Source organism: Lissotriton helveticus, chromosome 5_1 (genome assembly GCF_964261635.1).
Source record: "Lissotriton helveticus chromosome 5_1, aLisHel1.1, whole genome shotgun sequence".
Classification (NCBI taxonomy): Eukaryota; Metazoa; Chordata; class Amphibia; order Caudata; family Salamandridae; genus Lissotriton; species Lissotriton helveticus.
In genome coordinates, this window is record NC_136065.1 from 1580915807 (window position 1) to 1580928521 (window position 12715).

The following is a 12715-nucleotide window of genomic DNA, read 5'->3' on the forward strand; positions in this document are numbered from 1 at the left end:
CCGTGAGGGTTACACTTGGATTTCTACTGCCTACAGCTCTTGTGCCTGCAGAGCCTAACTCAACTCATAATGCAGGGGGAGCAAGACCAGTACCCAGAAGAGGACCCCCTTAACTATGTTCCCTGGGATGATGACTTTTATCAGGCAGTAGACGATTCTATCTACAAGGCTGTAGATCAGGCCATGATTCCCCTAGAGCAGCGCCTGTCCACACAGTTAGATGAGGCCTATGCGAAGCTGGCAGACCTTATTCCCACGCAGACCCTGGCCCCTGCGCCCTCTCTTTCCCCTCCCCTCACCCCAGTAAGAAGCTATGCCCTGAGGGGGTAGATTCGGAGGCTTTTGCGCGAGTTAAAAGCGCATTTTTGGCGCATGAGGCTCCCCAGCCTGTCCCAGTGCCCCAAGCGGATAACTTTCCGCCGACCCCTCGGACTGCGTCCCCGGAGCCTCAGAATGATGGGGATTCTCGGGACACTGATGAGGAGGCGTGCTCTTCTAGGTCCTGGCACCCGTCCCAGGTTTCAGCCTCGGCTGGGCCATCTGACATGCTGGATCCGGACAATATCGTCCATCCTCGGTCTTCGGACTGGGTGCCCGGGGACAAGGTGCCCCAGTATGTTGCGAGCCTTTTGCGCAAGCCAGTCGATAAGGACGCCTGCAGCAGCCTTACGGCGGAGTGCCCATGCCCCACCTTAGAAGGTAAGGTGGCGTTGACTCCCGATATTGACCCGAAAATGGCAACATTCTTAGCAAAGTTTGTTAGGAACCCTAGGAAAGGTATAGACCGATCATGGCGTACCTGCCAAGACAAACTGCTGGATGCGGTAGGGCCCATGACCAAAATTTTGGATATGGCAGAGGAGGCCAAGGTTATTTCCCCAGAGGTTCTCTCCAATTGGGCGCAGCGGGCCATTGTGTTCCTAGGGAACACCAACTACGCACGCTCTACTGAGAGGCGAAGGTCACTCCTTATCAAGATCGACCCTAAACTGGGTGATCTTGCCTCTTCGGAGGCTGGGGCTGTGGCGCAAGGGGGCTTGTTCGGGGACCCTTTCACCAAGGAGCTCGGCAAGTTTGTGGCTACGTTTACTTCCCTGGACAGGGCACAATCCAACATCAAAAAGGTTTTTGCCCCACGGGTTTTTGACAGGGCCGGACGTGGCAGGGGCCGCTTGTTCGGCCGTGGCAATAGCTCCGATCGGGGGCAAGGCTCCGGCGCGGGCAGTTCCAGGACAATGCCCGCTTCAACAACTTCTACCCGACTCGAGGCCAGCGGTTCCGTGGTCGAGGTGGCCAGAGAGGACAGCAACAAGAAGCTTGAAGAGGTGAGTGTGTTGCCCTTGGCGACCTTGCGGGTAGGGGGGGCGCTTGGAGCAGTTTTTCCCGGATTGGGTTTCCTTTACAAGCGATGCTTGGGTGCTGCAGACGGTCCAGGGCTTCCAGCTGGAGTTTCATGGCCATCGTGTCAGCGGTATCGCCCCCGACCCATTACTTTCTCGCAGCGAGATGCAGGCTTGGTGCGCGAAGAGGTTTTCACCCTCCTTCAAAAAGGGGCGGTTTGTTGCGCGTGCGAACACCCTGGGGGGTTTCTCAGCAATCTCTTTTTGGTCGACAAAGTCGACGGTGGCCGGCGGCAAGTCATCAACTTGAAAGAATTCAACAAGTGGCTTGTGTACTGCTATTTCAAGATGGAGGGCATTCACCTCCTGCGGGATGTGTTGCCTCTGTCAGATTGGATGGTCAGGCTAGACCTGAAGGAGGCGTACCTCACAGTACCAATTTTCCCACCTCACAGGCGTTTCCTCCAGTTCAGGTGGGATGGTCAGGTTTACGAATTCACCACACTCCCTTTTGTGCTTTCCTCCGCTCCGTGGTGCTTCACAAAGGTTATTCGGCCGGTGGTGGAGTTCCTGCGGGCGCGAGGTTTGAGAATGATCGTCTACCTGGACGATATGCTGTTCATGGACCAGTGTCCCGAGCGGCTGTCGTCCCAGCTGCAAGTGGCAGTCATCCTCCTTCAGGGGCTGGGCTTCGTTATCAACGAGAAGAAGTCCCTTTTGGTTCCCGTTCAACGGGCAACCTTTTTGGGGTTCAGCATAGACTCTGTGTCTTCCTCCTTAAGTCTCCCTGCCAAAAAGATGGCGAAGATCAGACATGAGCTGCGCCAGACTTTGGCGAAATCGCAGGCAGTTGGCCCGGTAGGTAGGTCTTCTGTCGTCTTCAATTCAGGCCATATTTCCTGGACCCCTTCATTATCGGTCCATGCAGCGTCTGAAAGCGTTTCACCTCAGGAAAGGCCTCAAGTACTCTCAACTGATTCCGTTGTCAGCAGAAGTGAGAGACGAAATGCAGTGGTGGCTCCCGCACATGGAGGCTTGGAATGGCCGTGCGATTTTCGGGTCAGCCCCGCATATAGTCATCGAGCCGGACGCCAATCGATCCGGCTGGGGGGCCAAGTGCGAGGATTTTTCCACAGGTCGCGCATGGTCCGCTCACGAGCAGTCGTTGCACATCAACTGCTTGGAATTGCTAGCAGGATCTTTCGCTGTGCAGTGCTGGACAAAGGACAGAGTGCAGTTGCGTGTCCTCCTCAGGATGGACAACGTCTCGGCGGTCCAGTATATCAACCACCTGGGGGGTACCAGATCCAAGATGCTAGGGGACCTTGCGAGGACTTCTGCCACTTTTGCCTGGACCATCAGGTGTCAGTCACGGCGGAGTATCTGCCGGGCCAGCAGAACGAGGTGGCCGATCGGCACTCCCGGCACCTTCTGGATGCCAGCGTGTAGAAGCTGGACCCTCATGTTTTCTCCCTGCTATCGGAGAAGTGGGGTCCTTTCTTGGTGGATCTGTTTGTGTCACGTTTGGACCACCAACTCCCGAGATTCTTCAGTTGGCGCCCGGATCCATTGGCAGAAGCAACGGATGCTTTTCTCCAGAGTTGGTCGGGCGAGCAGGGGTATGCCTTTCCCCCGTTTTCCATGATAACGCGAGTATCGGCGCTGCTGCGGCGCCAGTTGGCCGAGGTAGTGTTGATCACGCCATGGTGGAGATCTCAAGTTTGGTTTCCGGTTCTACCGGAACTTTCTTGAGATTTTCCAATCCTACTCCCCCACTCTCCTCACGTTCTGCTCAATCCAGACCTAGTTCCCCACCGGCTAGTCCAGGAGGGGTCGCTGAGGCTGATGGCCTGGAGGATCTCCGGCGTCGCTGGTCGCTCCCAGGCCTTTCGGGTAAGGCTGAGGACCTGCTCTCCAAGGCATGGGCAGATAGCACAACGAAGAGGTACAGGTCAGCCAGGCATAGATGGTGTCGTTGGTGTGTGCGACGGGGTTTCGATCCCGTGGGGGCAGATGTAGTCCACGTGCTTAATTTTTTGCCGCGTTTGGCTGACGTGGGTTTGGCCTATCGGTCAATCAATACCTTCCGTTCGGCAATCTCAGCTGGTCATGTATTGGTGCAGGGTTCCCCGGTGGGGGAGCACCCCTTGGTGTGCAGGCTCCTGAGAGGAATACGTCGCTCTTTGGCCCCGGAGCCACGCTACTCGGTCCTGTGGGACGTGAACAGAGTTTTGAACCTCTTTCTTCCTGGCAGCCGAATAGGTTTCTTTCTCGTAAGGAAGTGACTGCCAAATTGGTTATGCTTTTGTGCTTAGTTTCCTGTCGGCGAGTGTCGGATGTGCGAGCCCTAGACATTTCTGCTAGAGTTTTTTCCCCAGAAGGGGTGTCTTTCACAGGGAGTAAACGGACTAAGTCCAACACAAGAGTTATTTCATACCCGGCTTTTCCGGATTCCCCTAAACTGTGCGTTGTACAGTGCCTCCGTGCTTACGAGGATATTACTGATGATACCCGACCTCCGGGTGAGAGGCAACTTCTTATTGCCTTACGTAAACCGTACAAGACAGTTTCTTCCCCAACTATTGCCAGATGGGTGCGTTGGGTAATGCAGGAGGCGGGGATTGATACTAAGCAGTTTGGTGCTCATTCAGCGAGGGGAGCGATGGCCTCTAAAGCGTTCGCCCTTGGGGCAAGATTGGAGGATCTGATGCGTGCGGCCGATTGGTCCTCAGATTCGACTTTTAAGAGATTTTACTTTAAACCTGTTTTGGAGGTGGCTCGGCTAGTGGTCGACAAGCTTTGAACTGGCATAATCCGAAGCCTCCGGTCCTGCCATAGAAGGAAAATTTGCCTAGCCTTCGTGCTGGTAATTTCAATTCTATTTAGGACTCGGAGGCAAGGATTATCCCTCCCAATGATTTCCTGGAAGTGGACCCTCCCCGTACGGAATGTAAGTAAAACATTCATGTGTTTTTCTGCTTCTTGATGACTGTTGGTGTTTGCTCTGTTTTCTCTCCATGCGACATGTTTGCTCATTGAGGTCCTGCATCTGATACTGCCTATTTTTGCAGGAAACGATGGTCCCAAGCAGGATGCGTGAGAATACAACATCAGAGGCTTCGCACGAAGAAAGAGGAAGAGGAAACAGCAGCAGGGCATGATGGGAGCCACCCGGAGTGCAGACAGAGGCGAAGGACTCCCGATAAGACTGTTTGCTTTCCCAAGTGCTCATGGGAAATGTAGTTTTTTGTTACTATCTTTCTTGCTGCTGTGTGGTAAAGCGAAGGAAGAAGGCATAATCCTCGCCTCCGAGTCCTTAATAGAATTGAAACTTACCGGCACGAAGGCTAGGCAAATTTTCATTACCATGATTGACCTGAGTGTGACTTGTTGTAATCGTTGTGCTGGTTGTATGTTTCACGTGCAATTGAAATAAAATCAAAATATATTTAAAACAAAAAAGTCATTGCCACGAAGGCTTTCAGCAATACAGCATTATAACATAAGTGCAAAATCAGATTAATTCTAAGTCCCAAGTAAGCAGCAAATCAATAAGAAAATGGCATCTCTAGAACTAGCAGAAAGTCTTCAGGGAAGCTTTGGCTCACCCTTAAAATCTGGGGTTTTTCCATACAGTTTTCTTGCAGAGGAAATCATCAATGTCTGCACAATCATCAGGGTCTGAGCAAAAGAATTATACTTCCAGCTAATCAGAGCACAGTTCTTATAAAGCATCCTATTGCCTTAGCATCTAAGCACTATCCCACTACATGAATATTGAGATTGAGCTCACTCTATGTAATGTCATTCGGAGATTTAAGGACGAACTAGTTACAAGAACAATAGTTTGCTGTCGTGAATGAATGCAATACAGTGAGCTAGCAGAAGGGCCTTGTAAAATGCAACATGACTGTGTCCATGTAGGAAAGTTTACTTGGAGAACATAAAGGACAACATCATTGGAAATAAGCAACCATTACTCTGCTTGATTGACTGTGTGCTACAGAAATGATGAACAGTAAACATGCAGGAGACATCCATTTTGAACAACATGGCGACCAGGCCTATATTGAAACCTTGCTAATATATAAGCCAGAAAAAGGCACTTTACCAAGACAGTTTGTTTCAAATGTAAATGCACCATATCAGTTTGTGTACTTGTAAATTTGAGAGAAAATCCACGTTCTGCATGTTGTTGTGGATGTATGACATTACAACGCATGCTTTTACCACGCATGCCTTTACAACGCGGTATTTACAACGAACACCTTTACAACGCATAGTGCTTTGGGGCGCTGGATAGTGAATAGTTTAATTTACTATTCCAACTCCAGTCCCCGTGGATAGTAGGGAAGGTGTTGGATAGTAAATCAAATCTATTCCCTATCCTAGAGCGCCCCCCAGCGCAATGAGTTGTAATGGTTTGTGTTGTAAAAGTTGCGTCGTAAAGGTACTGCGTGGTAAAAGTTGCGTTGTAAAGGATGTTTCCCGTTGTTGTTAATGCGCAAAAATATAAAATACACAAAACTAACACACTTGGTTCACCTCTGAGGTCTGAAAGCAAGACAATTAAAAAAATGGGTACATCCGACCCAGTAACGTCCCTCCCACCTTTACAGTCGGAACTTGAACGCTTTGAAGCGGTAGCAGGTTTTAAAATACATTTAGGCAAATCATACATCCTCAACCTCACACTACCGCAAACGGAAATACGCAGACTCCAGTCTCTTACTACTCTCCCGTGGACTACTTCCTCTATACAATATTTGGGAGTTCAGTTAACGCCGAGGGTAGAGGGGCTTTACGCTGCTAATTTCCCCCCCATTCTTACTCGTATCCAAACGAAACTCACCAGTGGAAACCCCTCTTTTTATCGTGGCTAGGCCAGATACACACAGTGAAAATGACACTTCTTCCTAAGCTTCTTTACTTATTTAAGGCCTTGCCCATAGAACTGGAGACAGACTTTTTTCAGCGAGTTAAAGCTATGATCCTACACTTCCTTTGGCAAGGGGTACGAGCTCGCTTTTCCTTCTCCCTACTGCGTCACTCTGGAACGGAGGGTGGAGTTGGGCTTCCAGGTATCCAATTATATTATAAAGCGGCACAGTTAAGAGTCCTGATTGAGTGGTCAAAACGGGAATCCGATAAGAACTGGTTGCATATGGACAGTAGTGTGACGGGGAGGACTATATGGTACCTGGTTTGGCGCCCTAAAAAAAGACAGACCCAGGAATACCTACATTGCCACTCCTAAACGCACCACTCTGAAAGTCTGACACAGTCACAGGAGATGATAGGTGGACCTCTTTCCCCTCACCATTTACACCACTCCTTTTTAACCCCGCATTCCCCCTGGGCCTACAAGAGGGACCTTTTGATGCTTGGAGGGAGGGAGGGTGCCTTGCTTTGACTCATCTTTTTCACAATTTTGACCCCCTCACCTTTGACAACTGCCAGCGTGATTATGGCCTAGGGAGCACAGAGAGATACCAATATACCCAGCTAATGCACTGGGCCCTTACACCTCGAGTGCGAGAGGCAGCCACCCGTCCTCTCACAAAGTTTGAATCCTTCCTCACCAAGACCACTTCCATGAAAGGGGTGATTTCATTCATATACAAATTTCTTCTCACTACCACACTCTCCCCGCGACCACGATACATGTCCATGTGGGAAGGAATATTACAGCGCGGTATTTCTGAGGACGAATGGGCGCACTTATGGACTGACATCACGAGATTCAATCATTCCACGACCTAACACGACCTAAATCGGAAGGAGGTGTCAATTTTCCTGATTTTCCTACTTACCATAAAGCTTTTCTTTTGCGCCAGGCCTCCTTTTGGCTGCAAGACCCCGAAGAACCCTGTCCTCTCTGGGTTAATGTGGAACGTCTTTCTCTTTCACCTTTTACTTTTGCTGAATTTCTTTCTTTTACTCGGAAACCACAGTTATCATCTAATCCCATACATAAATTCACATCCAAGTTACTTCTAGCCTCTCCTCCACCCGTCCCCTCCTCTGTTGCTGATTTTTTATCCTCCACTATTTGGCATAATGACAATATCCTTATTAAAGGCAGACCTTTCTATTGGAAATCCTGGCGACAGAGGGGTTTGATTTGGGTTTCTCAACTTTTCTCTCAGTCCATTTTTCTATCTTTTCACTTGCTACGCCTTTCCTTTGATTTACCTGCTTCCTCTGCTCGTAATTATCTCTTACTGAAAGAAGCAATCCTGCCTATCTATGCCCAGTTTCTGCACTCTCCTAACCTCTCTCCATCTCCTACTCCCACCTCACTACTTCACTCTTTCCTGACCACCCACTCCAAAGCTTCCCTTATCTATGCTTTCCTGCGCTCCAAATCTCTTCCTCGCCCAAAATCTAAAGTAGAGGAGCAATGGGAAAGCGACTTTGCTACTTCTTGGTCCATTTCGCTTTGGGACAAGCTGTGGATAAAACTTCGCAAGTCCTCCAGAGCTGCCACTCTCACCCAAACTCTATTTTTCATTTATAATAGACTCCTTTTTACACCGCATCTACTTCATAACAGATTCTCCTCTGTCCCTGATCTCTGTTGGTCTTGTTCTACTCCTACTGCTACTTTGTTCCACATGCTTTTTTCCTGCACTATTATTCAGGACTTCTGGAAGCGGGTTTGGTCCCAAATTAATGATATCTTTCACACCCACATCCCTTTTACTTTTACTCATATTTTTCTTGGTAGTCTCTCTCCGTGCTGGGACCAGGTTACTTTTGATATACGAATTATTGATTTACTGATCGCAGTTGCATTCCAACAAATTACTGCTAATTGGAAAGATTTTACGAAGATATCGATTAAAGCATGGTGGTATAATGTTTGTCACAACCATAGATTAGACACTGCCTTTGTTTTTCCTCCTCAATTGGCGATGAAACGCACTGTTTTATGGCTCCCTATAACATCGTACCTTGACGCCTCTGCTAAAAAATCGTTTCATTTGTTACCAACTCAGCAAGAAGTTCCCAAACCTCCCTGATTGACCTATTCGTTCCTAATCATTTTCATGTATGACAGATTTACTATTCTTTTCTATTTTCTTTCCCAATATTTGCTTTACATATTTATTGTATTTTTTATTTTATTTTTTATTTGATTATGTATGCAAGATTCACCAGCTTATTTTGCTCCTCTTCAATATTATTTGTATTACTGTATTGACACCTTTTTATTTTCAATAAATTTTATTCTGAACTTAAAAAAAAAATGGGTACAGTGGCATTAAAGTGTGTATGGTTAGTAGGCATGTCACCAGCATGTGTTGGGCGAAGAGGCCAGCATAAGGTTAGCAGCAGTAGTATGTCTGTGGCGGTGCTGAAAGGCGCTACTAAGGAACCCCAACCATTTGTATGCCTCTTTCACAGTGCCATCCTTGAGTAAACTCCTTGAGCACAGCCGTTTTCCTTTGCACGTAGTAGTTGCTGTACTCTTGGATAACAACGAAGAATCAATCATGGCTGCAACCGCAGAGACAGAAGCAGCCCCATTACCCATACTCAGAGACTGACTGTGTTATTCTCTGTACATTCTTGCCCAGTGTCGGAAACTTACTCCGGCCCTCCTCATAGTGCGTGGGCCCAAGGTGTGAAAGTGTGCCGCCACCCGTAGGTGCGCGCGGACTCACCTTCTTCTTGAGGGAGATCAGTCCTCTGGTGGGGTAGCCCGCCTTGCTTCCTGAAGGTCGCCATGAAGGTCCGACGTCTTTGAATTCGACGTGCGCGTCGGCGTGAAGAGCTTGCTTAGCAGGACGCCGCGGAGGCTTTTGGGACAAGTGGCGGCGCGGCTCCTCAGCACAGAAGAGCTGCAGATGAATGAATATTCCAACAAAGAAATATTTCATTAAAGCGGCTGATTGCTTAATGAAGTATCCCTAGGAGTCACCGGGACGTGCAACGCGCCCGCCTTAATGAAGGCGAGATTCATATCACGGACTCAGGTTTATCAAATTACCGTAATGGATCGTGTAGGGTATGCGGCGCCCCTTACCTGCGCATTTGCGGTGTCGGGGTGGGGGTTCTAAGTCCTTCTCTCACCCCTGACTTTTTGAGGTGACCAATGACAGACAGGGACGGGCCCAGAGTCGACACTACAGGTCCAACAGCATCCACCGTGCGCCAGGCCGGGCACATTATGCGTAATTAAGGAGATTTTATGAAAGCGCCTTCAATGCCCTGATTGGTGGAAAATTAGTCATTAACGAGAAGGAAATGACCAATAACCTGCCAAGAAATGTGCAATTTTCCATCAATTAGAGTCTGCTTTCTTTTCGTCTTCTTTTGTTAAATGGAGGATTGTTGATTGGTGATTACTCTGTGTAATGGGCAGTCATTAAAAGCTACATGGTGCGTATGTGGCTGGGGAGGGGTAAAGCTGAGTGGCTGTAGGGGGATGGTTTCACCAAAGAAGAATAGCATAAAGAGGTTACTGTACACGTGAACGCTGTGTATATATGCTCCTGTCTTACCAATCACAGGCTAGTGAAGAAACAAGCCCTGCTGCCTCTGCTCCCCAAGACGCAAAAGGCTGACTTACACAAATACACATATTCACACTGAGTAAACACAGACAACTTTCTGCCCAAACTGGTGCACGCATACATCTTTCCTCATGTACTCACTTGTCCTACCTAAACGCGCACAGTTCTTACCTACTCACACTGTCAGACCCCCCCCCGCCCCCCAAGAGACCGGTTCCTACTACATACACAGGCTTCTACCTGCACATACACACAAACATATGCTCTCACAACCCTTTACTAAAAAAAGAAGACAGGCTCCTACCTACACACGCAGCCTTAAATATCCCTCAGCTTCCAACTAGGAACACAAAAATACCTAACTACATACTACTACTTACACCTAGACACGCACAGCCCCCAGCTATAGACTCAACCTTCTAAATAAACGCAGTTACATAGTCTTACCTTCTTATTTACCCACATGTACACATTCAAGCATACATACATGCTTGCTACCTACTCACACAGAAGCTTTTGTGTACACACATACACAGGTTCCGACTCCTTCACTCATGCACCCATGCGTTCTTACCTACAGGGGCGTCATGAACCCACTGCTGTAGCAGCTACAGCAGGGGCGGGGTTCTTGATGGACCTCGTCTGCCTGCAAATCGGCAGACAAAGGCTCATAACGCAAAAGGGCGGGAAGGTGAGTGAGTGAAAGAATGGATGGATGGCTGAGGAAATGGTAGATCGGTTGGTGAATTAAGGGGTGGATGGATAGATGTATGGATGAATGGGTGAAAGGATGGATATGTGGAAGGATGGATGGATGATGAAAGAAAGGATGGTTGGATGAGTGAATGAAATGATGGATGATGAGTGAAATAGTGGGTGAGTGAATGGATAGACTGGGGACAGGTTGAAAAGGTGGATGGATGAGTGAAAGGATGGATGGGTGGATGTATGAATGAGTGAAAGGAAAGCTGTAAGGGCAGATAAGTGAAAGAATGGATGAATGAGTGAAAGGGAGGATTGTCGGATGTCTGGATGAAAGGGTGGACAGATGGATGATTGAAGGGTAACGATGGATGAGTGAGTGAAAGGATGGATGAGTAAAAGGGTAAATGGATGAATGCTGGAAGGATGGATGTGTGGCAAGGTGGATGGATACATGCATGGAGGAATGAGTGTAAGATTGGATGAGTGAAAGGGAGGAAGGATGGATGGGTGGGCTAAATGAAAGGATGGATGAAGGAATGAGTGAAATGATGGATGTAATGATGGTTGAGTGAAAGAATGGATGGATGAGTGAAAAGGAGGGTGGCTGGATGGAAGGGTGGACAGATGGATGAGTAAAATGGTGAATGGGTGGATGGATGAGTGAGTGAAAGGATGTATGTATGAGTTGGTGGATGGGTTAAAGGGTGAATGGATGACTGAAAGGATGGATGGTTGAGTGAAATGGTGGATGTATGTAGGAGTGAAAGGGAGAATGGATGATGCATGGAGTGAATGGATGGATGGATGAATGAAAGGGTGGCTGGATAAGCAAACGGATGAGTGAAAGTATGGATGACTGATTGAAAGGATAGATATGTTTTGGATAGGTTTGAAGATAGATGGATAGATAGGTTTAGATATGGATGGGCGGACAAATGGACAGAATGGTGATAGACGGAACGTTGGATGAAAGAATGAATGGATGACAGAATGTAAAGGTGAAATGGTGATTATCATCTGGTGGGTGGAAGGATGAAAAGATGAATGGATGGATGCTTAGATGGAAGGGACAAGCATACTCTTCTGGGGAGGATCACAAGGACTTACTATGCTTTGCTTGGTGCCATAAGAGCTTTGGTTCAAAGTGGTGGGTATTTACATTTTCTGGCTACTCTCTCTTTTACCTACACAGGTTATTGCACAAAGAGACACTGTGGCCTACCCACCTTGAGGAAGACCAGGCACTAGACAATTCTGTATTCTGCACCAAATAACATAGATTTGCGCCATCCTAAGTATGTTTGCATCAGTATATAAATAAATTTTTGCCCCAGTTGGGAGGGTTGTAGGAGTTGTAGGTGCAAATATTTATTTGAAGTCACACCTATATACACCTTTTAGCTGCCTGTTGTTGAAGAGCTGTTTCTGGCAGTTTGATCACTTACTGTCATTGCCAATTCCATCTCTTATAGTGGGCTCTGGGAAAGCTCATTGCTTACCATTGGTTGGCTTTATTCTCAATCTCAATTGCTTACTCTTATTAGATGTGTTTCCTTCATCCTTTTGTGTTTGCTCCTCTCTTAGAGCATAGGTTATTTACAATTCTGCAGAAAATCTGCCTTTTCTCCGTGGTCACTGCTGATTATTTGCCTTTTTCTGGCTTTTTTTTCTCTCCGGAATTTTAAGTAGCGCAAACATGACCCGAAGGTATCAGAGCGCTTTACATGAACACCAGTTGCGTTACACAAGGACATATTTTTTTTTGTTGGGCACAGGGATATTACGTGATTTGCCCAGAATCACAGGATGTTGAGCATCCCTGCCAAGACTCAAATCCGGTTCCCCAGCTTCGAGGTCGACCACTCTAGCATTAAGGCCACATCTTCTCCCCTTGAGACCTTGGTGTATTTTAACCCTGTTAACCAGTGATAAAGTACCTGTGCTCTTCCTTTAAACATGATTGAATTGGCATACTCCAATATGGTGTATTTAATTTGCATATAAGTCCCTAATATATGGTACAAAATGTATCAAAGGGCCTGAAAGGTAATGGTACTAGTGAACTACAACACATATTGTGCCATCTGTAATGACAGGGTAAACATGAATTTAGGCCTATCACAGTAGCTTTCTTGTAACTGTACAAAA